Source organism: Neofelis nebulosa, chromosome 8 (genome assembly GCF_028018385.1).
Source record: "Neofelis nebulosa isolate mNeoNeb1 chromosome 8, mNeoNeb1.pri, whole genome shotgun sequence".
Classification (NCBI taxonomy): domain Eukaryota; kingdom Metazoa; phylum Chordata; class Mammalia; order Carnivora; family Felidae; genus Neofelis; species Neofelis nebulosa.
Window position 1 is genome coordinate 56,579,316 of NC_080789.1, and position 25,901 is coordinate 56,605,216.

Consider the following 25,901-nt stretch of genomic DNA (forward strand, 5'->3'; position numbering starts at 1 on the left):
CTCTTGATTTCAGCTCAGGTCATGATCTCACAGTTCATGAGTTTGAGCCCCCCATTGGGCTCCTTGCTTACTGTGCAGAGCCTGCTTCAGATTCTCTGTCTCTCCCTCTCTCTGCCCCTCCCCTGCTCATGTTCTTTCTCTCTCTCAAAATAAATAAGCTAAAACAAAGAAAATCACTGGATTCTGTGAAAAGAGAGACACACACACACAGAGAGAGAGAGAGAGAGAGAGAGAGAGAGAGATGAGGGCATGAAGAGTTAGAGGTGCTAAGTGATTTTTCCTATGTGTAATGTCCAGTAAGTGATCAAATTGGTACCATGACTAGTATTTTTGTTAGGCCCATTGTTATCGATTCCACTTTGACACAGCAACTTAGAAGCTGCTCTTTCTGCTAACAAATACATTCCTTCGGTTTTATTTCTATGGTGAATTTCCAAATTTCAATTCTTGCATATATCCTTGTCTGTCTGGTCCATTGGAATTCAAATATTTGTTCTCTAATTCTAAACCTCAACTATCCTTCAAAGTCTTTAGGAATTCATCACTATTTCAGCTTATTTACATCTACCCTCTCTATAATGCGGTTGAGTATATAGACTAAAATATATCATTGTCATTGACAAAAAGGGTGACTTAATGACTACTGAAAACATTTGGCTATAAAGTAAAAAACTTAGGGGGCGCCTGGGTGGCTCAGTTGGTTGAGTGTCTGATTTCGGCTCAGGTCATGACCTCACAGCTCGTGAGTTCGAGCCCCACTTCGGGCTCTGTGCCGACAACTCAGAGCCTGGAGCCTGCTTCAGATTCTGTGTCTCCTTCTCTCTCTGCCCTTTCCCTGCTCACACTTTGTCTCACTCTGTTTCTTAAAAATAAATAAATGTACAAAAATAAAAAATAAAAAAGAAATTTTTTAAAGTAAAAAACTTATGTGGGGGGACATGCTAAAGCCCCAAAACCTTGCTTTATCTTCTAGCAATCAATATGGGTTGACTAATCTATGGAGAGGAAGATGTAGTACAAAGAAATAATATAACTATTAGTGACGATCAATGGGTAGACTCCAGTGTTATATTTAGGGCCCTTTCTCATTCAGTTGCACAGAATATCAGAATGTTCCTTTATATATTTTGCAAATAATTTTTCTTCAACTACCCAAATCTAAATCAGGATGCCTCAATTTTATGAACCCTTATCAATAGTCTAAGCCATCCAGAAGTCTGTGTTGCAAAATACAGTCCAGAAATAATATTCTCAGGAAACTAAGTCCCAAATTAAATCAATTGATGTGAGGAGACTATTGACTTCATTATAAATTCATCTAGATAGCCCCATAGATAAAGCATAGCTTGTTCTTCACATCCTACCTTGGCTGTGTTTTCACCTAAAGGGATTACTATGTTCCTTAAAGAATAATGAAGAAGACTTTTTGCTTTCTACTTCCTTTTTCTTATACAAAAGGATAGAGTTGTGTCAAATTAATGTACGATATTTAAGTTTAGATGATAACTCACCCAATTTTACAATAGGAATTAAACTGAACCAAATCTTCTCTTTTCCAACAGGTAATTGAATTAAAATGGGAATCTAATGCTGAGAGGTTATTTTATTCTTCCAGATGGACCATCTTTTAAATCCTATAGACTGATTTACTTTGACAACTAGACAAGAGAGATATCAATAGTGCATGGCCCACAAAATGTCAGTAACACAAAACCTATTTTTAGATGTGAACTACTGCTGTAGTTAAAAGGACTCTGAGAATGCTAATTGATAATAAAGGTCAAACTAACTGAAGATGTTTTTATAATGGGCAAATTATAAAAAATAATATGAACCAGCACATAATTATTTATAAAGAATTGGAAATGGACATCCCACACCAAGCAATTCCTAATTTCTAATCCTATACTTTAGAATTGTGTAAAAGCAGTTTTAGTGGGCTGAATAGGGGCCCCCCAAAAGATGTCCATCCCTAGAATGTCTAATCCCTAGAATCTGCAATATACCTCATATGGTCCTAGAACCTGAGTGCTTGTGTTACCTCAAAATTCAGATGTTGATACCTAATCCTAAATGGTGATGGTATTTGAAGGCAGAGCCTATAGGAGGCAGTTAGGTCACCAGGGTGAAGTTCTCATGAATACGGTTCATGCCCTTTTAAATGAGGCCCCTGAGACAGCTCCCTTGCTCCCTCTGTCGAATGAGGATACTATGAAGCAGGAAGAGGGCCCTACCCAAACACTGAATCTGCTGGCACCTTGATCTTTGACTTCCCAGTCTCCAGAACTGTGAGAAATAATTTCTGTTATTTATAAGCCACCTAGTATATGGTATTTTGTTACAGCAGCCTTAACAGACTAAGATAAAACTCGGTACCAGGGACAGGATGCTGTCTGACATTATCTTTTTTACCTCCTATATTTTAGTGACATTCTCTGGTCAACCTGGAAAAATGGAATTATATTTACAGATTTTTGGGTCTTCCATTATGCATTTAGTCTTCAAAGATTTTCTGGTATTTGTTTCTTTCCTCAATTTGAAAGGAAGGTAATTAACTGGCACTAAGAAAGGGGTGTTAAAAAAATTCCTGAAGATTTCCAGGAAGATTACAGGGCCATAGAATACCCTTCTCACTTTTCTATTACAAAGCCCATTTTAAAAAATTAAGTAAAGAAAAAATCCGTAAGATCTCCGGATACCAAGGATGAGATTGAGAAATATGCTAGAATCTCCTAGAAGTTTCTATAAAATACAATACTGTTGAGGGCAGGATTAAGATACAGTACCAGAGCAAGGTGAATCAACCCAGCCAGAGACATGAAGTAACATGGTCTTCCATTTCACCAAGATAAGCTCCCTTATTCCTCTGCTCACCAGGTGGCTGAAGCTTCCTGTGAAGCAATGCTCCTTTTAGAATCCTGTTTTAGTTCCATCTATGACATATCTCTTTGTCCCCCAATAGAATTGTAACCCAATTCTACAATGCCTGCATCCTCTCACCCTTGAGTAATAGTATTTATAATATGGGGAAAGTAAAGACAACTTAAATGACCAATGCTGGGAAGTGGTTGAACATATGTCACTGCCATTCACTTGGTAAACTGTTATACATACATTAAATGATAATTACAAAAGTTGTGCAGTAACAAAGGAAATATGTATTATATAATGTTCAGTGAAAACATGATGCTAAAAATGTGTACGATAGCAAAATTCAAAATATATGACAAAAGAGATGCATTTAAATTTTTTTTTTTCAACGTTTTTTATTTATTTTTTGGGGACAGAGAGAGACAGAGCATGAACGGGGGAGGGGCAGAGAGAGAGGGAGACACAGAATCGGAAACAGGCTCCAGGCTCCGAGCCATCAGAGCCCCAGAGCCTGACGCGGGGCTCGAACTCACGGACCGTGAGATCGTGACCTGGCTGAAGTCGGACGCTTAACCGACTGCGCCATCCAGGCGCCCCAAAAGAGATGCATTTAAAAAGACCTCATAAAGGGCACCTGGGTGGCTTAGTCAGTTGAGCATCCAACTTCAGCTCAGGTCATGAGCTCAGGGTTTGTGAGTTTGAGCCCTACATCAGGATTTTGGATCCTCTGTCTCCATCTCTCTGCCCCTTCCTGGTCCTGCTCTTTCTCTCTCTCTCTCTCTCAAAAATGAGTATTTATTTAAAAAAACAACAACAACACATAGGTCATAGTCTTGGGGTGAGGTTGGTAAAAAATATATATATTTAACTATACTAGTTTGGAATAACACTTATTATAATATCTTACTATATAAAATGCTTTAAGTTAATCTTACACATTTAATTATTTGCCCTAATTTTGGGGTTTATGTCTGCTTTGAAAAATAGGTTAATTTTAACTCATACACAACCAATTCAAATATGGTTATTGTAAGTAATAGAGTGAAATTGGAAGCTATATTTTTAGAGACCTTTCCTCTGTTTTTGTTTCCTTTTGTCTTGCTTTATATGATTTTGATTTTAGTTATACCTAAATGAAATGATGAGGCTTTTGTATTGTAAAGAGGATACCCACAGATGGTCTCCATGTATCAGTTTAGATATACATTACATTTTCTCACTACCAATTACCCATGTAAATAACACTTTTTGTTACCTCTTAAATTACAAGTAAGCATCACTGATTAAGACAGCTGACATTTTGACCTGTATTTTCTCATAATTCTATTGAGTAGCTATTGTCTCCATTTTGCAGACAATGAACTGAAAGCCAACCATGTCGGGTATCTTTCCTTAAGTCTACCTGCTGCACTTGTTTCACTCTAGGACAAGGCGCTCAGAGTTAAGAACTGTACGCTTCCTACTATCTTCATGTTACTCTGCAATCCTGAGCCACTGGCAGTGTGCACAATGCCGCCCTTTTTCCACCCTACTATCTATTTTGCCTGTTCCAATTCTGCTTTGCTTCTTGTCACTTGCCTAGGCTTTCTGCCTTCCACCCATTTCAGCTCTGTACTTCCCAGGAGACTTCAGGAGACATTCAGCTGGTAATTGCCAAACTAGGAAGAGGAAACAAAAGCTGGAGCCCACGGAAAATTAACCATCCAGTGCATTCAGGAAATGGTATCAAGAGTCAGGACTATAAGGCTTTGAAGGGAAGGGCTGTGCAACTCTTAGAAACCTAACCAAGTTGTCAGTTGTTTCTTTTACTACACACTTAGCAATGGATTCGATTGACAATTTTATTTTTTCTTCATCATTATTTGTCCTGGTCTAGTCATGTTTGCCCTGCGTCTCTGAAAGCAAAATATACTCCCTTCCCACTAACTTTGGACATGCTTTGTCAATGCGATATAAAGCAGTAAGAGTCACCTTAAAATATGTTTGCATGTTTTGACACTATGCCTATAGTCCTTACTTCTAATATGAAAACATGTCCCTAGATCCCTGATGTTTGAAGGTTAGCCAGGAGCCAACCGGCGCTAGTGCTGACCCATATTTCCAAGTAGCATGAATAAGAAATAAATATCTGTTGTCATAAGCCTTAACATATTAGAGCTGTTTGACAGAACAACAAAATTTGAGGTGGTGTGTATAAAACAAAATCCTAAAATGTGTGGCATTGGTTTTAGGGATAGGCCGATGGTTGTGAGGAAGGACCCTGTTAGAAGAGATTAGAAAAATGACAATTTATGTTAAGCAGAGGCAAAATATTTGGTAAAACTATTTGTCTGTGGCGTCTTGGAAGGCAGAAAATGCACACAGGGCAGTTGGCATTTTGGGACAAGAGATTTAGATAAAGAATGTTGGTATCATGAGTTGGTTTTAACTAGCTACGTTTAATAAGTACTAGCAGAGGCAATAAGGTCATAATAGATTTGATCTGCTTGCAAGCAAGGGTGGAAAGGAAAAAGGGACAATCCATGTATTACAGGGAATTGGAGGGTTGTAAGACACATTTCCGTCCCCTATAGATAGCCTGGTAAAAGATTCTCAAATTAAGACACTGCCTCAATGCAAAAACTGAATCAAAAGGTCACGGGAAAAGGCCAAACCAAGGGTGCAGCCTTAGTGCTTTTTCTTAAAATCTCTTACTGGCTTGAGTCAGACACCAGTAAGTTCTTTCAGTTTAAAAAATAGTTGAGGGCAGGGGTGGAAAAGAAATGAATCGTTGGTCTCTGAAGGTCTAGTAACCTTAAATTGTCTCTCATTAAGTGTATTTAGAGAGGCATTGCTCATAAAAAACTGAGAATGTTATTTGCACTAATTGGAATCAAATAATTTTAAAAACATTTTAAAGGGTTATATTATAAAATGTTGTCATCAGCCTGGATAGAATGGAATAGTGTCTGTTGGAAATATAAAATGATCAAGTGATTAAAATGACTCCTATATCCTGCATCTTGCTTTATGTGACATACAGAAATCTAACACTGGAAAATTTGAATACATAGATCACATTAAATGTCACTAAAGTGCCGTAACCCTTTGAGCAAGTGGCATTCACACTGGCTCTTAGTTTCCTTATTTGTAAAAAGACAGCAGGATTAAGCGTTCTCTGAGGTCCCTTTCAGCTTATATTTGATTCTATGACACAAAAATAGTCCTATTTTATAGACTCTCTTAGCTTGTGAAATACAAATTTCCTTCTCTCCGAAAATAAGCAATGAACAGATAGACATTATTTGAGCAAGTTTTCCAAGATTCCAAAAACTTGGAAATGAGAAAAGTTCTTTTGAAAGAATCCTCTGAAGGAATTTCATTATGTAAGGGGACTGGGCCACATACTTAAATACAAGAAGGCTCCTACAGGACAAGTATTAGTTCCTTAAGTGTGCTTAGAATTTTATTCAATTCCCAAATCACAATTTAGTTTCCATAAAAATTATTATATGAGATCCTCAGAGGACCTGGTTGGTATGTGTTTGAATGGTTTTTCATGATCAGGATTAAAATATTGACGCATATTGCCATGTTCTTTAACAGAATATGTTCCCATAAAAGCAGGACAATTTGGTTCAGTGTTGCAAATAAATCACGTGAAGGCATCTTTCCAAAACAGAGTGAAAACAGCACCTTGCACATGATATATTCAAAATGTTTTAAAAACTATGTAATATTTCAATTCATACACTATATATTTTTAGTTCCCAAATTTGCCCAATTTATATATCCCTAAATTAAAAAAAATGTACTATACAACTACCAAAAGGGAATCAGGTCATCATATTATTGTTCAGTAAAAATAACATGTTTGATAGAATTTTAAATAGTCACTGAAGATATCATTAATAATGCATAAGAATTGACTATTTACAAACATTCCAGAAGGTATCCCTCTTATCTAATTTATATATAAATTTTATGACACTGACATCGGTGGGGACCGTTAACTGCAGTCATTTCTTATAAAAGATCAATAAAACCCAGCTGAAATAGGAGGCAGAGTCGAAGTGATTACTTTCATCCCATTTTATGACATTCTCAAGAATCACTCTAAAGATCCTCTCAGGAAACTTCCCTGTAAAGCCCCACAGAATCCACAATTTTAAGCCCTCGTATTTAAAATCTGATGTTATTGTTATGTGATATGCACTGAACACTGATAATGAAGTTGATGCTGACTGGAACAAAAATGAACCCAAAGTTAAATAGAACCTAGATGAGAGCTACAGGAGCCACTGAAAATAAATCCATTGGTTGGATCCTGCTTGTCACTTCTAGAAGGTCACCAGAAAGAAGCATCATCCCCGATGCAGAGAAAAGAAAATCGTCTCACTCCTTTTCTCCTTTCCTTACAGTACTAGTCAAGGCTGTGACTCCCACAAAAATACAGAAACAAATGCAGTCATCTGAGAACAGACGACACACTAGTACCACACAAAGTTAGAGTAATGAAATGATGAGAACCCTTTCATCTTTGCACGCTGTATCCATTTTTTCCCCTTAGCTTTCTCCTAAAAGCCTGGTGGCTTCACTCAGATTTTGCTGCCACCTGGGCAAGGATGGTATCGATAATTCCAAGCAATTTGAGGTCAATTTAATTTCTCACCTTTAATCATTTTATTAGTTTAATTTTGTTTCCACCTTGCTGTTCCCTTGTAGATCCTGGCATCCACCCATCTTCTCAAGAGACTGTCCTGCCTGACTGGGTACCATTCTGTTCCAGGCGATTCATTCCTATTTGTTCTGAATTTGCCTCAGCCAGGGAAGAGCTCCCCCACCCTGAGGCTTTCTTTACACTCCTTGCTGCTTTACAAGACAGCGCTAAGCTTTCTCTGACTTTTAGTTTGCTCGTCCAACACATCCCAGCCTGACTGACAGCAAGACAATCAGCTGAGGTAGGAACTACAGGCTGCTACCGTTTCTCCCTAGAACTTTCCAAACCTGGGGACAGCAGAAAGGGGATTCCTATCTTTAACCTCCACTGCAAACAAACCTCCTCTTCCTGTTCTGTTCTAGACAAAAAGACATCCTTCGCTTTTCTCATGCTAATTCATTTATTTATCATTGTTAAAGAAATCTCTCTGACCTTTCTAAGGGCTTTGGAAACAATAATTTCCATGCGTTATTTTTAATTTTTAATGTATTTGTCTATTCTGGTTCTTTCCTTTAGCCTACTAACTGTGTTTACCTCTTCAAGCCTAAAAAGAACAGGAAAGCATAACCTACTCCAGTTACCATTTTTTTCCTGAGCTTTCATTATATTTCTCTCATCTTTACCTCAAAACTTCATGCAAGAGCCATCTTCCCTTAAAACCTCTATTTTCTCACCATCTACTCGTAATTCCTTGCTTGGAACCTTTCACTTGCAAGCTTCGCTGAATAAATTTTCTCTTAAAAACGAGCTATGACTTCCTAATCTCCAAAACCACTGGTGCTCATTTCAGAATTTTCTATGGTATTTAACAATATTTAATTGTACTTTGTACTTGAGACTTTGGTTTCTATCTCACTCCCTCACTCTACCTCCTTCCATGACTAGTTTTCCTCTTCAGGTCCAACTATGTGGGTTCTCATAAAGGTCATATTGTTGATTCTCTTTTTCCTTTACCTACTCTCCATAATAGCATCTACCTCTAAAAATTCAGTTACCACTTTTACACGTGAGGTAGCAATTCTCTATCCCTTGTGGCTATGTTTTTCCTAAGTTATAGTTCTTTATTTCGTACTACTCCCTAGACATTTTCAAAAGGATATGCCACTGAAATGTTAAATTCCCCTAAGTCTGTTAATTTTAGTAACAGTCAGGTCCTAGGCTGTAAATCCATAAGTCCTTCCTTACGCATGGATACTTTTCTTTAATAGCTCTTGAATGCATCTTTCTTTTAATTTCTCTTTGACCAGTATGGTTCACACTCCTGTTCATCTCACATTGTCTCCTAAGGGACTGTCCCATCTTCAATTTCCCATGCTTGCCTCCTATAACCTCTTCACACAGCCAGCCTCCCTTTGATGTTCCCCAGCAGGATTAACCTCCCAACAGTACCCTCAGGTCGGGTTACTCCATCACTCAAAAACTTCAGTGGTACTGCAGAGTACAAGGCATTGCAATATTTGACTATACTAAATCTTTCTTGCTCATTCTTATCATTCAAGTTTTAAATTTGCATAATACTCTATCTATATATTACATAAAATACCTGTCCCACAAGATGTTTACATATAAGTAATCAGGTAGATTTGAGGAATTCTCTGCTAAATGATGTGTTTATTTCACAGTTTCTCAGTCTTCACTGTTAATATGCATTTTGGTTTGCTTTAGTTATAGGATACAAAGCTCCCAGACTTGTTTTAGGGCAGAAAGGGGCTTTTTCCCCCCAAGAAGTCTACCTTCCCTTCATTTACTCAATCCTCCTACATAGTCACATGATGAAATAATGCCCATCCTTCCACACAAATAAACGATGCCTTTTAAAATAAAATCATGGAAGTCTTTCTAATAACTTATGAGAAGGGAAAATCTACCTTCTCTAAACTCTGAAAGCCATTTTATTACACTATGCCATATCTTATTTTGAAATTATTCACGTCTATCCCCCATCCTGGACTGTAAGTATCTTGAGACCATGAACCATGAATAAATCATATTATATTCTCTATAGTACCTACCACATAACCTCAGATTAAGTAAATAACTTCATTCCAGGATATATAAAACTTGACACAGGTTGTTTTTGTGTTTTAGAGTACTTCACTTCTTATAGTCCTTTCGAATGAAGAAATTTATGTACATTCAATTATATAAACTGGCACTTAGTAATAACATAAAAATCCTAACATGGAGTTTGTTACTCATACAATCCTAAAATAGACATTGGTGCTAGAATCATTATCTGCAGATAATGACAAAATTTACTCAATGTATTTAGTTTCAATGGCTCAATTTATTTCAGTAAATGGGGTCGGGGATTCACACAGAACTAAATGAAACTAGGTAAATTTTGGTCTCACAGAAAACTTTTTTTAATTAAAAAAATTTTTAATGTTTATTTATTTTTGAGAGAGAGAGTGAGAGCAGGGGAAAGGCAGAGAGAGGGGGAGAGAGAGAATCCCAAGCAGGCCCTACACTGTCAGTGCAGAGCCTGATATGAGGCTCAAACACACGAACCATGAGATCATGACCTGAGCTGAAATCAAGAGCCAGAAGCTTAACCGACTTAGCCACGGAGGCATCCCTCACAGAAAACTTTGTAAAAGCCAGTCAGATTCTAGTCAAACTAATTAGAATTTCTAGTTTCACCCAGTTCCTTTGGGGTCAAACATGTAAAATGTATTACCAAGGACGCTGGGGAATAAAGCTGTATCATGGGATTCCTAGAGGCTCATAATTCTACCTGGTTCTAAGCTGACCCATCGAAGTGATGGAAATAAATATGTCTTTGAATCTAGCCCTGTCTTGAGAGGAGTTCAGACTAAGCCATGCTCCTTTGGGACCTAAGGAAAAATGTCCTGAATGACACAGATGCCATCTATGTCTAGAGCTGACTCTCTCAAAAGAAACTGTAACAGAGATCCCCATCCAAATATAAAAGACTAAGACATGCTGTAGGTTGAATCACTATTTAAAATATTATGTTCAGTAACACCTGACCTTAAAAGGGGCTACAAAATGAGAAATGCTCTTCATCTCTCTTCATTCCCAACCATGCTTATACCTCTCTCTCATTACTATGCATCTCCTGGTAAACCAGGAGATTACAGCAGATTCGCTGGTTACAAAAAATGTTATGAACAACTTTTCTACAATTTTTGGAGCAGTTCTAATTTTAAGAAAATGTTTGTAATGAGGTATGGAGACTTCTAGATTCAAAGGAGAACAATATGTTTATACAGACGATTGTTCTGATGCAGGTAAAATTGAGGTTCCAAACTATGCTCATAGAGCTAGTGAGCTGAAGATGATTCTAGGAATCTATTTGCACGAATTAACAATTCTGTTTTGTTGTTGTTGTTGCTGCTGCTGTTGTTGTTGTTGTTTTGTCTTGCTGTGTGGCTAAAGGCAGAGAGAAGAGTGCATGGAGGTCCAGGAGAGAGTAAAACAATCCAGTAAACAAGATGTATGGCATAGTACCCATGCTCAGTCTGCAGATTCTAATGGACAGAGAGTTTAGGGACAGAACCTCAAGAAAACTGTTTTCCCAAAAGACTTTGAAGGTCTGTACACATTGATGTTTTAAGATTCAGAAGATAAAGTTTGGTATATTCAGAAGTTTTAAGATTCAGAAGATAAAGTTTGGCCAGCTTCAGGCCCTCAGTAGTCAATTACTTTTGGAGCATCAGAAGACAAGGTCTTTTCCATTGGCAATGTTTTGTTTTTCTTGTTGTTGTTTTCACTGAGGGCATTACTGGTGAGAAGCAGTAGTGGAAAACCTCATCTGATCTCTTTCTGATCTCATGTGATTCCCAGAAATGTTTGATGGAAGATTTTTCAGAGAATTCAAAGTCCTTATAAAAAAGTAAAAGTTGAAGAGTCAGAAGAACTGGGATCATTAATATCAACCTGACTCCATATTCAGTTAATATTCAAGAAGTATGAATTGAAAGCCTACCATATGCCAAGTGCAGTGGCTACAGTGCTGAACAAAACAAATCCCCACCCGTGGTTGCATATTTTAGTGGAGGAGAGAGGCAAAAAGAATGTTATAAATATAGACAAGATAATAACAGACTGATACCATGTAAAAAGGAAAATAAACAGGGTATAATGATAGAGATTCATCATTCATGGGTGGGATAAACAAACAAACAAACAAACAAACAAACAAAAAACAAGCTTGCAAATAAAGTAGCCAGGGGAAGTAAAGGAAGTAAAATGTGGAGGAATTTTTATCTCACTTCCTTCTAAATAGTAGAAGTTGAAGAACCTTCTTCTCTCCCTGACTTCTTCTCAATCCAAAACTTAATTGCAATCAAGATAACTCATCCTCAGTCTAAGAGAAATAAGACTAGATATAATCCCTATGAAGTTCAAAGTTGTTTTTCAAACATAGTTAACCGTTTGTTTTCTGGAAAACATTATATTGGAAAATGCCCCCATTTTCTGTGATATTCAGCCCCAGGGCTCTTGGATGCTCTAAGGATCAATTCACCGCCTGCTTCATTCTTTCTTGGCTATGGGTCCCAGGAACTCAGCCTGTTTTCTAGTCTTCTTGTCTGTTGCCTCTCTGTCTTTTTTAAAATTCTACTCTTGTAGTCTTGACTGGAAAGTGGGATAGTTTCCCTAAATCTTTCATTTCTTGACAGTCCTAAAGTTAGAGAGAAAACTCCTTTGTTTTGGGGGTTATTATGAATCATCACTGTGGGGAAATACATGGAGATAGTAAAAATGATAAATATGGTAAGTTTTACAGCTTAGAGTATTAACTGTGCTGGTCTTCAATTAGAGATTTTGCCTGTCTCTGAGATGATAATTAAAGTGGAAAATGAATCTCTATCCTGAGTTCTCATTCATGGAGATAAGCCTTGCAAGTCTCTTCCTTCATTTTAATTGTCTGCCCTCATGACGAAATCAAGACAGAACATTGTGTTTTCATATCTTCTTGTTTCCTGTGGTGATACATTCATTCACTCACTTAACATTTACTGGGTATCTCATTTTATGCAAGGCATTAGAAATATAAAGATGACCAGGACACAAAATATTGTCTCTGACCTATGAAATAACTCCATCTAGGAGGTGAATTATGAAGTAGATGGTTACAACAGAGTATGATATTTTTTTTACGTTTCTTTTTTTTAATTTTTTAATTTTTATTTTTTCAATATATGAATTTTATTGTCAAATTGGTTTCCATACAACACCCAGTGCTCACCCCAAAAGGTGCCCTCCTCGATACCTATCACCCACCCTCCCCTCTCTCCCACCCCCCATCAACCCTCAGTTTGTTCTCAGTTTTTAAGAGTCTCTTATGCTTTGGCTCTCTTCCAATCTAACCTCTTTTTTTTTTTTCCTTCCCCTCCCCCATGGGTTTCTGTTAAGTTTCTCAGGATCCACATAAGAGTGAAACCATATGGTATCTGTCTCTCTGTATGGCTTATTTCACTTAGCATAACACTCTCCAGTTCCATCCATGTTGCTACAAAGGGCCATATTTCATTCTTTCTCATTGCCACGTAGTACTCCATTGTGTATATAAGCCACAATTTCTTTATCCATTCATCAGTTGATGGACATTTAGGCTCTTTCCATAATTTGGCTATTGTTGAGAGTGCTGCTATAAATATTGGGGTACAAGTGCCCCTATGCATCAGTACTCCTGTATCCCTTGGGTAAATTCCTAGCAGTGCTATTACTGGGTCATAGGGTAGGTCTATTCAGAGTATGATAAACATCATTAAATGGGTAAATTCAGATTTCTATGGAGAAAGATGAGGAAAACAGAGACCACATACTGAAGTTAAGGAATTATCTCAAGAGTAGTTGAAGTCACAATGACCTGGGTAAGCTGACTCTTGAAATATAAATGGGATCCACTACTGGGATGGATTGGGGCCTTGTGAGATAGGGAGTGGTAACAGATGACAAGAAAATATATCAGTTGGTATGTCCCAGAAATAAAAGACAGCATGACATCATGATGTAGTTGGAGAGAAATTAGGTGAAAGGGCATATATTCTATTCATCTTAGAGTTTGGGGACTTACATTCTGCTTTTTGAGAAAGGGGATGATTTAGTTAGTTATCATTTTAGAAAATAATCCTAGATACAGATTAGAGAAGAAGATGATTGAAGAGATGGTTTAACAAAGTAGTTAAATTCTATTGCAGTAATCTAGAAAAGACATGAGAAAACAGTATCCAGGGAGACAGAAGGGCAGATTTATTAAAAATAATAGCTATAATAATTTAATAGATATACAACATAAAAAAGGTAAATTATGACATTAAAGACACAAACTGTGAAAAGAAGGGGAGTAAAGAGTAGAGTTCTTACATGCAATTGAAGTAGGTTGTTATCAGCATAAAATAGACCATTATATCTATAAAATGTTTTATGTTAGCCTGATGGTAACCACAGAGCAAAAACCGATAGAAGATACACAAAAGATAAAGAGAAGGAAATTAAAGCATACCATTAAGAAAACTCACCAATTCATAAAAGAAGACAGCAAGAAATGAAAAGAAAAAATACTGGAGCTATAGAATAGTTAAAACAATAAAATGACATTAGTAATGGTATCAATAATTATTTTAAATGTATGGATTAAATTCTTAGTCAAAAGTCATGGAGTCACCAAAACCAAATGGAAAAAAAAAAGAAAAAAAATATATGCTACTTATAAGAGACTCACTTCAGTTTTAAGGATCCACACAGGCTTAGAGTGAAGGAATGGAAAAAGATTTCCATACAAATGTAAATCTAAAGAAATTGGAGTGCTGTATTTAAAGCACTCAAAATATATTTTAAGTCAAAAACTCTAGGAAGAGAAAAAATCATATAATGGTAAAATGGTCAATTCATCAAGAGGATATAACAATTATAAATACATATATGAGGCCAAAAATGGACCCCCAACTGCAGTAAGCAAACACTAACAGATCTAAAGAGGAGAAAAAGACAGTAATATAATATTAGAGGATTTCAATACCCAACTTTCAACAATGGATAGATCATCCAGACAGAAAATCAATCAGGAAACACTGGACTTGAAATATACTTTATCCAAATGGACCAAACAGCATATACAAAGCATTCCACCCAACAGCAAAAGAATCCACTTTCTTCTCAATTGCATACAGAACATTCTTTAGGGTAGATCATACGTTAGGTGACAAAACAAGTACTAAAAAATTTAAGAAGACTGAAATCATACCAAGTATTTTTTTCAACCAGAATAGAAATAAACTAGAAAGCAACAACTGGAAAAAAATTGGAAAATTCACCAACATGTGGCAATTAAAGAATATATTTCTGAAGAGCCAATGAGTCAAAGAAGAAATAAAAACATTATCTTGCGGGGTGTCTGGGTGGCTCAGTTGGTTAAGCATCCAACTCTTGATTTTGGCTCAGGTTATCTCATCGTTCATGGGATTGAGCCTGCACAGACAGTGTAGACCCTACTTGGGATTCTCTCTCCCTCTGCCCCACCTCTGCTCATACACTCTCTCTCTCAAAATAAATAAATAAACTTAAAAAAATTTTTTTAAATATCTTGAAACAAACAACAACAACAACAAAATGGAAACACAACATGCCAAAACTTATGGGAAGTAGCAAAAGTAATTCCAAGAGGGAAGTTTATGGCAATAAACATCGACCTTGAGAAAAAAGAAAGATCTGAAATGAACTAACTTTAAACCTCAAGGAACTAAAAGAAGAAGAACAAATAAGCCCAAAGTTAGCAGAAGGAAAGAAATAACAAAGATTAGGTCAGAAGTAAGTTAGAGACCAGAAAAATTAGAAAAGATCAATGAAACGAAAAGCTGGTTTATTTGAAAAGATAAAAAAACTGAAAAATCTTTGGCTAGACTAGGATAGGAAAAAAAGAACATTCAAATAAATTACATCAGAAATGCAAGAAGAGACATTACCACTGATAGCATGGAAATACAAAGGATCATGACACCGCTATGAAAAGTTATATGCCAACAAATAGGATAAACTAGAAGAAACATACAACCTAATATGACTGAATCTTGAGGAAAGAGAAAATCTAAACAGATTAATGACAATTAAGGTGATTGATTCAGTAATCAAAACTTCCCAACAACAAAAAGGCCAGGACAAGATGATTTGAGTACTGAATTCTAACAAATATTTAAAAAAGAATGAATGCCAATCCTTCCCAAATGCTTCCAAAATGTTAAAAAAAAAAAAAATGAGGGGGTTGGGTGGGGAAACACTCCCAAACTTATTCTATGAAACCAGCATCACCCTGATGCCAAAGTAAGATGAGGACACTATAAGAAAATAAAATTAAACATCAAATTCCCTGATGAACATAGATGTAAATATTTGCAACGAAACATTAGCAAACAAATACAATAGCACACACCATGAACAAGTGGGATTTATCCCTAGCATGCAAGGATAGTTCAGTATACACAAATCAATAAATCTGATACACCACATAAAGAGAATGAAATATAAAAATCATATGATCTTCTCAGTAGATGTAGAAAAAGCATTTAACAAAATTCAACATCTTTGCATGATAAAAACTCTCAAGAAATTAGGAATAGAATGAATGTACTTCAACATAATAAAGACCATATATGATAATCCCAGAGCTAATGTGATATTCAACAGAGGAAAATTGAAAGCTTCCTCTAGGACCAGAAACAATACAATGATATCCATTCTCGCCACTTAGATTCAACAGTACCAGAAGTCCTTGCCAGAGCTATTAGGCAAGAAAAAGAAATAAAAGGCATCCATATTAGAAAGAAAGAAGTAAAACTATTTCTATTTTCAGATGATATGAATTTATACATAGAAAATCCTAAATAATTCATCCAAAAACTTAAAATTAATCAAGATTCAAATTCAATACACAGAAATCAGTTGTTATTTCTATACGCTACTAGTAAACTATCTGAAAAAGAAATTAAGAACAAAATCCCATTTACATCAAAACAATCAAATACTTAGGAGTAAATTAAACCAAGGAGGTGAAAGATCAGTGCACTAAAAACTATAAGACTTTGATGAAAGAAATTGAAGAAGACAGAAATAAGTGAAAACATATCTGCAGTAAATAAAAAGAATTAATAATTTTAAAGCAAACTAAACACTCACTGCAATCCCTATCAAGATACCAATGGCATTTTTTTTAATATATAGAAAATTCCAATCCTAAAATTCATATGGAACCACCCTGACTGGCCAAAGCATTCTTGAGAAAAAAGAACTAACCTGAAGGCATCATACTTCTGATTTCAAACTGTAAAACAAAGCTAGCATAATCAAAACATTATGGTATAATCATAAAATAGACACATAAATCAATTATAACAGAGTCACAAACCCAGAAATAAATCCACAGATATATGGTCACTAATATTTGACAAGGAAGCCAAGTACACTGAATGGAAAAAGGATAGCTTTTTCAATAAATAGTTTTGGGATAATTGGATTATCACATGCAAAGGAATGAGACTGGGCCTCTATCTTACACCACTTACAAAAAATAACCTGAAACTGATTAAAAACTTAAAACATAAGAATGAAATCCTAAAACTCTTAGAAGAAATCACAGGGGAAAATCTCCTTGAATTGGTCTTCACAATTACTTTTGGGATATGACACTAAAGCACAGCAAACAAAAACAAAAAACAAAAGTAGGACTACACCAAACTAAATTAAAAAATCAATAAAATAAAAATTCAACCTATAAAACTGGAGAAAATATTTGCAAACCATCTCTATAAAAAGGGGTTAATTAATATCTTGTATATACAGAACTCATATAGCTCAAAAGCAAAAAACAAACAAACAGACAAACAAAAAAAAACCACATTCCAATTAAAAATTTGGCAGAGGACCTGAATAGACATTTTTCCCAATAAGGCATACAAATGGCCAACAGATATATGAAAAGATACTCAATATCACTAATCCTTGTGGCAATGCAAAACAAAACCACAATGAGATATCACATAACACCTGTTAGAAGGACTATTGTTTTTATTATATTTTCTAAGTTTTTTTAATTGAAGTGTCATTAACATGCAGAGTTATATTAGCTTCAAGTGTGTAAAGTAACAATTCAACAATTCTATACTCAGAGCTCATCAAGATAAGTGTACTCTTAATCCCCTTTATCTGTTCCACCCATTCCCCCACTTATGGCCCCTCTGGTAACCACCAGTTTGTATTTAAGAGTCTGTATTTTGTCTCTTTTTTCTTTGTTCATTTGTTTTGTTTCTTAAGTTCCACACTGAGTGAAATAATATGGTATTTCTGTTTCTGTTAGCATTATACCCTCTAGTTCCATCCATGTTGTTGTAAATGGCAAGATCTCATTCTTTTTTATGCCTGAGTAATAATCCATTGAATATATATACCATATCTTTATCCATTCATCTATGGATGAACACTTGGTTGCTTTCATATCTTGGCTATTGTAAATAATGCTGCAATAAACATAAGGATGCATACAGATGGCCAATAGACACATGGAAAGATGCTCAACATCACTAACCATCAGGGAAATGCAAACCAAAGCCACAATGAAATACCACCTTATACCTGTCAGGTAGGCTAAAATAAACAAATTTAAAAATTTTAAAAAATTTAAAAAAAGAAGGAACAACAGTGTTGGCAAGGATGTGGAGAAAAGGGAACCCTTCTGCACTGTTGGCGGGAATGCAAACTTGTGCAACTACTATGGAAAACATTATGGAGTATTGTCAAAAATTTTAAAATAGAATCACCACATGATTCAGTAATTCCACTACTGGATATTTACCCAAAGAAAACAAACAAACAAAATAGTAATTCAAAAGATATATGTACTCCTATGTTTACTGCAGCATTATTTACAATAGTCAAGATTTAGAAGGCAAATTATTAACGAGAAGAATGAGCAAAGATGCAGAAGAAAGGGAACCTTGGTGTACTGGTGGTAGGAATATAAATTAGTAAAGCTACTATGGAAAACAGCAAGGAGATTCCTCAAAAAATTAAAAATGGAATTATCATAAGATCCAGCAATACCAATTCTGGGTATATACCCAAAGGGAATAAAATCACTATCTTGAAGAGATATCTGCTCCCCCATGTTCACTGCAGCATCTATTCACAATAAGCAAGACATGGAAACAACCTAAGTGTCTATTGATGGTTAAATGAATAAACAAAATGTGAGATATACAACATGTATGTGTGTGTGTGTGTGTGTATGTGTGTGTGTGTGGGTATATACAGACAGATAATGAAATACTATTCAATCATTAAAAAAAAGGGGGGGGTGCCTGGGTGGCTCAGTGGGTTAAGTGTCCGACTTCAGCTCAGGTCATGATCTCGTGGTCCATGGGTTTGAGCCCCACGTCAGGCTACGTGCTGACAGCTCAAAGCCTGGAGTCTGCTTCGGATTCTATGTCTCCCTCTCTCCCTCTGCCCCTCCCCCACTCACCCTCTGTCTGTCTGTCTCTCCCTTAAAAATAAATAAACATTAAAAAATTGAAAAAACAAGAAAAAGAAAATTCTGCTACTGATGCCAACATGGATGGATCTTGAGGGCATTATGCTAAGTGAAATAAATCAAACAAAGAAAAAAAACACTGTATGATCTCACATATGCAGAATCTAACAACAGTGAACTCATAGAAACAGAGAGTAGAATGGTGGCTGCTAGAGGTTGAGGGGTGTGGGAATTGGGGAGATGTTAAATAAGAGTACTAATGTCCACTAATAAGATGAATAAGTTCTGGGGATTTAATATAGAGCATAGACTATAGTTAACAAAACTTTATTATATACTTCAGAGTTACTAACAGAATAGATGTTAAATATTCCCACCACAAAATAAAAATGGTAATTATATGAGGTGACGGAGGTGTAACCTACCCCTATTGTGGTAATCATTTTACCATATTTAAATGTATCAAATCATCACATTGTAGCAGCGCCTGGGTGGTTCAGTTGGTTAAGTGTTGGACTCTTGATTTCAGCTCAGGTGATGACCTCATGGTTTGTGAGATGGAGCCCTGTGTCCAACTCCACGCTGACAGAGTGTGGAGCAGGCTTGGAATTCTCCCTCTCACTCTCTCTATGCCCCTCCCCTGCTCTCTCTCAAAATAAATAAACTTAAAAAAAAATCACATTTTACATCTTAACACATCTTACACAACAACTAACACAATGTTATATCTCAATAAATCTGAGAAACACACACACAGTGGATCAATACAAAGTTTAGAATAACTGTTACCTCCTTTGGGAGCAGGTTGGAGAGGAAACAGGAGGGGAATAAAGTCATTTCAAGGGATGTTTCTAGTAAATTCTCCAGCTGAATGGTAGGTTTCTGGATATTTATATCAATATGCATTCTAATTTATGTAAATGTTACTTAAAATGTTTTGTATTTATCACATATGTTTCAGTGATAAAGAAAATACATAGTAATAGTAATGTTTTTTTATTTTCTTAGTAGATGAGAAAACTATAGCAAATGTGTATTATTTTCCTTCCTTCCATTTCTTGCATTTTGTTTCCTTTTCAATGTGACACACTTTAATTCTTTAAAAAAATAAATTTATAACGTTATAATAGTACAAAGTACCCTTGAGAAGAAAGAGAAAAATGATTTGTTGGTTTTCTGTTTTCCAGAAATTACAAGTTCAGTTAGTGAGGGCTGCACCTAATTATCTATGATTGTTTTTCAAGTACATTTGCTGTACTCAAATAGATAATTGTAGCAAAAATCCAATAACTAGTAAACAGATTTTTTCATATAAGTATTAGGTTTACTGCTAGGTACAAATTAAAAAAAAAAATCTCAGGAGCTACTTGCCATTTATTTTTTTTTTTTTAATTTTTTTTTTCAACGTTTTTTATTTATTTTTGGGACAGAGAGAGACAGAGCATGAACGGGGGAGGGGCAGAGAGAGAGGGAGACACAGAATCAGAAACAGGCTCCAGGCTCCGAGCCATCGGCCCAGAGCCTGACGCGGGGCTCGAACTCACGGACCGCGAGATCGTGACCTGGCTGAAGTCGGACGCTTAACCGACTGCGCCACCCAGGCGCCCCGCTACTTGCCATTTAAAAAGAAGAGCAGGACCATGTCAGCATAATTAAAAACACAATGAAACTTTACTTTTTTAAAAATAAAGCTTTAATTTAAAATGATTAGATTATTTAAAATGCACATGTCCTCAATATAAAAGAAATTGAATTTTTTATCCAATTAGTGAAAGCGCATAGTCAAAATACTAAAAAATGAGGTAAACTGTTTTTTACCTAGAAGCATAATAAATCAGAAGCAAACTCTGTCAAATGTTAGTCATTGAGACCATCAATCTGTACAATGACTCTGCTGTCAACTTCAGGTTTGAGGCTTAATCATTTTAGAAGCAAGAAAGCCATGAGTCATATTTTATCCAGGAGGCACTTGAGAACACAATATTCATGCTGTTACTCTCATAAATTTCTTGACAATTTGCCTCAAGGTCAATTGGCAATGAAATAGTAGAAATTTTAAATTTTGAACAGATTATGTGAAGGTGGATTTAATGAATATGTAACCTGCACTGTCATTTGGTCTCATGTACATATACTTTGGAAGATACCAGATAGCCTGCAAAACTAGTAAAACACACAATAGTCCTGAAGTATACTTAACAGGTAATCACATGGTATATAAGCACTGAATAACATCAGAATGTGTGACTCCGAATCATTTTTTCTAAAGGGTTAGCTTTTGGAGTTTTTAAAGAATGTTTCACATGCAAAGAAACATAATTCATTAATTTATGATACCTACATAAATTTTATTACGTCATGCATCATATTTATTTAAAGACCATGATGCAAAATGGTAATAAGGCAAAATTGCCTACTAAATATTCCCCTCTCTGTATCCACCTCTCTAAATAGTTCCCTTTCACATTTACTCTTGGCTTGGCCATGTGACTTACTGTGTATGTATTAGTCTGTACAGGCTGTCCCAATAAAATATGATAGGCTGGGTGGCTCAAACAGCAGAGTTATTTTTTCTGGAAGCCCAAGATCAGGGTGCCAGCATGGTCGAATTCTGGTGACAACCTTCTTTCTGGCTTGCAGAAAGCCACCTTCTATGTGCTCACATGGCCTTTTCTTAATGCATGTGTGCAAAGAGATATCAAGCTTTCTGATTTCTCTTTGTATAAGGGTAACAATTCCATCAGACCTCGTCCCCACCCTCATAACCCAGTTACTTCCCAAAGGCCCCATCTCCAAATACCATTACATTGGGAATGAGGAGTTTAATAAATGGACTGAAGCAGGGGAACTCACAAGTATTCAGTCTGTAACAATATGGCCAATGGAACAACAGCAAATATGACACAGAGACTTCAAGACCATTTGTGCATTTGAGTCCCTCCTTTCTTCTTGTTTTCTGGACCCCCATCATCACTACCCAAGAAAGGAGTCTGAGGTAGCCCGCTGGGTAATAAGAGACACGTGGCCTTATTCCGTCTTTGTTCTTGCTGATCCAGACTAACTTAGCTCATGAGTAAAATGACCTGATAGCTGAGGATCAGTCTTACCACACTCTGAGACAATTATAATTGCAGATTACTACCACTCTCCCCACCTCGCCGGGCCTTTCAAATACTAACACTGTTCCTCCTTGGACACTGTGACATGAATTAGTGATTGCCTTAAATAGTTCTACTATCAAACTTCTGCCAAAAGAAGCTTCCTTCATTCTAGCATTTGATTCACAAATATTTTCAAACTACATGGAAAGAGGTCAACAGGCTAAGATTAGGGACACAACCATGGAACAAGATGCAGCCCATGCATTCACACAGTATGTAATTCGTTGGGAGATAACAATAAAAAAGGGGCAGGGGCGCCTGGGTGGCTCAGAAAGTTAGGCATCCAACTTCGGCTCAGGTCATGATCTCATGGTTCGTGAGTTCGAGCCCCACATTGGGCTCTGTGCTAGCAGTTCGGGGCCTGGAGCCTGCTTTGGATTCTGTGACTCCCTCTCTCTCTGCCCCTCTCCTGCTCACACTCTGTCTTTCTCTGTCTCCCAAAAAATAAATAAATATTAAAAAAAATTTAAAGGGGTGGGGAATAATACCCTGTGGCAGCTTTTCTCAACTGCAATGATCTGAACCAGCAAATATAGAAATGACTTCAGTGACTATTTTCTCAGTTGTCTCAAGTATGTTACATAAACAGTGTGTACCTCAGTGTATAGACAGTAAGTTAATTCAATCCATTCTAAGACTTATGGCATTAAGAGTAATTGTCTCATCAAACTCCAGTTGAGAAAAAAACATTCTGTATCAATAACTACTGCACTAGGAAGTACAAACAAACCAGCCTGAAGAGATTATAAATACATTTTGGTTGAGCCTTTATTGATGAACTTGAACAGTCAAGTGAAAAGAAAAGAGAAAAATAATCAAATAAGAATATTTTGGGGGCTCCTGCCTGGCTCAGTTGGTAGAGCATGCAACTCTTGATACCAGGGTTGTGAGTTCAAGTTGTGGGGTTCCAAGCCCCATGGTGGGCATGGAGACTATTTTAAAAAGGGGGCGGGAGGCGGGGATGCTTGGGTGGCTCAGTTAGTTGAGCGGCCAACTTCGGTTCAAGTGAGGATCTAATGGTTCGTGGGTTCGAGCCCCACATCACGCTCGCTGCTGTCAGCACAGAGACTACTTCACTTTGCATCCTCTGTCCCCCTCTCTCTGTCCCTCCCCTGCTTGCACTCTCTCTCAAAAATAAATAAACATTTAAAAAAATAAGTAAGAAAAACTAAAGAGTATTTCGCACAGAGTCTTGGGAGGAGAGATGCTAGTACACTTGTAAAACTAACAGATAAAATCGATTCCCTCTTTCTGATAGCTAACCAATGATGCCCCAGAAAACAGCATAGCAAAGTCCAATACAGACTAAAATTATAATCACTTGGAAGAACTAACACACTGAATGAGAAACACAGTTTCATCCTTATAAAGTGTTTCCGAAAGTAAGTTCAATGTAATGGATAAGAAATGGACGTTACGATTTTTTTCACTGTTGCTGATAGCCTCTTAGTCTACATAATTTTAACTTACACTAAGGAAAAGAAAGTGTATTGATTAAATGTTAATATAAAATGTTTTATTGCTAAGAACCACTAAGAACTACCAGTAGAAAAACAACAAGAACAGCAAAATAAAAACCCATATTTGCTGGCAACTTGCCTAGTCTTTAAGTAACAGTGCATCACTTTCCTGAATTAGGTTTAATTTTATTCAACGTTCTCGGATTCTTATCTTTAGTGTTTATTCTGTCTATGTTGATGACATGGTCTTACCAGACTATTTCAGAAGTAGCCTCAAGAAACAACGGACTCTATTGCCAATTACTGTCTGAAAGAATAGCTCAGTATTAATTACACCAAACCTAACTCATCGTTTTTGGTAGCTATTCTTCTACAGGTATAAAATGCTAAAAATTCTATGCAACAGGTTAGCTTTATTATACAAGGGAGTATTATATAGCAAAATCATCCTGACATGCTTATTACACTGCTCAAAATTCTAAATTTTATAAGAGCCTTGTAAGTTATTTTATGATAGAGGTGATAGAAATGGAAACTTCCTGCCTACAAAACATCCCAGGTCAGAGTCAACCCTTTTATGCTTCAGAGTGCAGAATTCTGTAACTTTATTAAAGCTTTAATTCAAATAGCTGACTAGATCCAAAACTGCATTTGAATTAAAGTCCTTGGACTACTATAAAGTACCCTTGCAGAACCATATTGATACAGAGATGGTACATTCTTCCCCTAGATAAGAATACAAGCAAGGCTCTGAGTTGTATATAACAATGCCATTTTCACAATCCATCGAATTAGAATACAAAGTGGATCTATCTTATTGCAATAGGTGATACAGAACTGCCAAACACTTCAGTCTTAATTATTTGCTACACAACTTTAATCCGAAGTCAAGATCAAGATAATTCTGTAAATTTGCATTTGGATATAACCCGTCTGCTGTAAGTACATGATGATGAAAAATAAAACCTGAAAAGAGAAAATCAAAGCAAATAACTAATCTAAATGAAGATGATGATGATGATGATGATGATGATAAGAAGAACAATAAACAAATAACAACAACAAGAAACATTTCCATTGACCGGAAGCACAGTGTGGTAAAACATGAGTCTGCTGGAATCTGGAACCAGAAGTGGTCAATGAAGCAAAAGTTCATCTTCTGTACAATAGAGGGGAGAACTTGAGCAAGTGTTCCATGCAACAACAGATATTAGAGACTTGCCCAATGATGTAAGCTGGGTGCCAGTCCAGGCCTGTCTTCTCCTCCCTCAATTCCTCCTGAGTGGAGGAAGAAAAAAGCAAACCATTGCCCATCACAACCGGAACAATAATTCTTGACATTAGAGCCAATGGGACACAGGCAGAACTGGGCAACAAAAGTCAAACAAAGCTAGTCCATGGCTTACATGTAGATTGCTATAGATTTCAAACAAGCACAGGATGTTGAACAGTAGGAACTCTTCTCCATTTTGAGAAATGTTCATTGAAGTTCTGCATACCTTACAATCCTCAGTTCTCCTAGGTGAACATGTTTGTGCAGAAGACATGTAAAAAATGTTTATAGCTGTCTGTAAATAGGAGTATTTAAAAATTGGAAACAATTTAAATGTATATAAATAAAAGAATAGGTAATTAAAGTATGTATATTCTTGTTAAAATGTCTATACTACCCAAAGCAATCTACACATGTAATGCAATCCCTATCAAAATACCACCAGCATTTTACACAAAGCCAGAACAAAGAATCCTAAAATTTGTGTGAAACTACAAAAGGCCCCCAATAGCAAAAGCAATCTTGAAAAATAAAAGCAAAGCTGGAGGCATGACAATTCTGGGCTTCAAGCCACATTACAAAGCTGTAGTCATCAAAACAGTATGGTGCTGGCACAAAAACAGACAGATAGATCAATGGACCAGGATAGAAAACACAGAAGTGAATCCACAACTATATGGCCAATTAATCTTCAACAAAGTAGGAAAGAATATCTAACAGAAAAAAAAAGACAGTCTCTTCAAGAAATGGTGTTGGGAAAACTGGACAGCACAAGCGTAAAAAATGAAACTGGACCATTTTCTTACAACATACACAAAAATAAACACAAAATGGATGAAAACCTAAATGTGAGACAGGAAACCATCAAAATCCTAGAGGAGAACACAGGCAGCAACCTCTTTGACATCAGCCATAGCAACTTCTTACATCTCCAGAGGCGAGGGAAGCA

At 36.4% G+C, this 25,901-nt stretch overlaps 1 protein-coding gene across 5 annotated transcripts in view; it reads right to left on the reverse strand.

Annotated features, from left to right (window-relative positions):
• The window catches only part of SLC16A7 (solute carrier family 16 member 7), a 191,512-nt gene that overhangs the window by 95,102 nt on the left and 70,509 nt on the right, over positions 1-25,901 (reverse strand). For 2 of the 5 annotated variants that reach the window (XM_058742181.1, XM_058742178.1), the window contains exon 2: positions 2,787-2,891. The exons of the other annotated variants lie outside the window; for them this stretch is intronic. The gene's annotated coding sequence lies outside the window, so the exon portion shown is untranslated. The remainder of the gene's footprint in view (positions 1-2,786; positions 2,892-25,901) is intronic. 5 annotated transcript variants of the gene reach the window in all.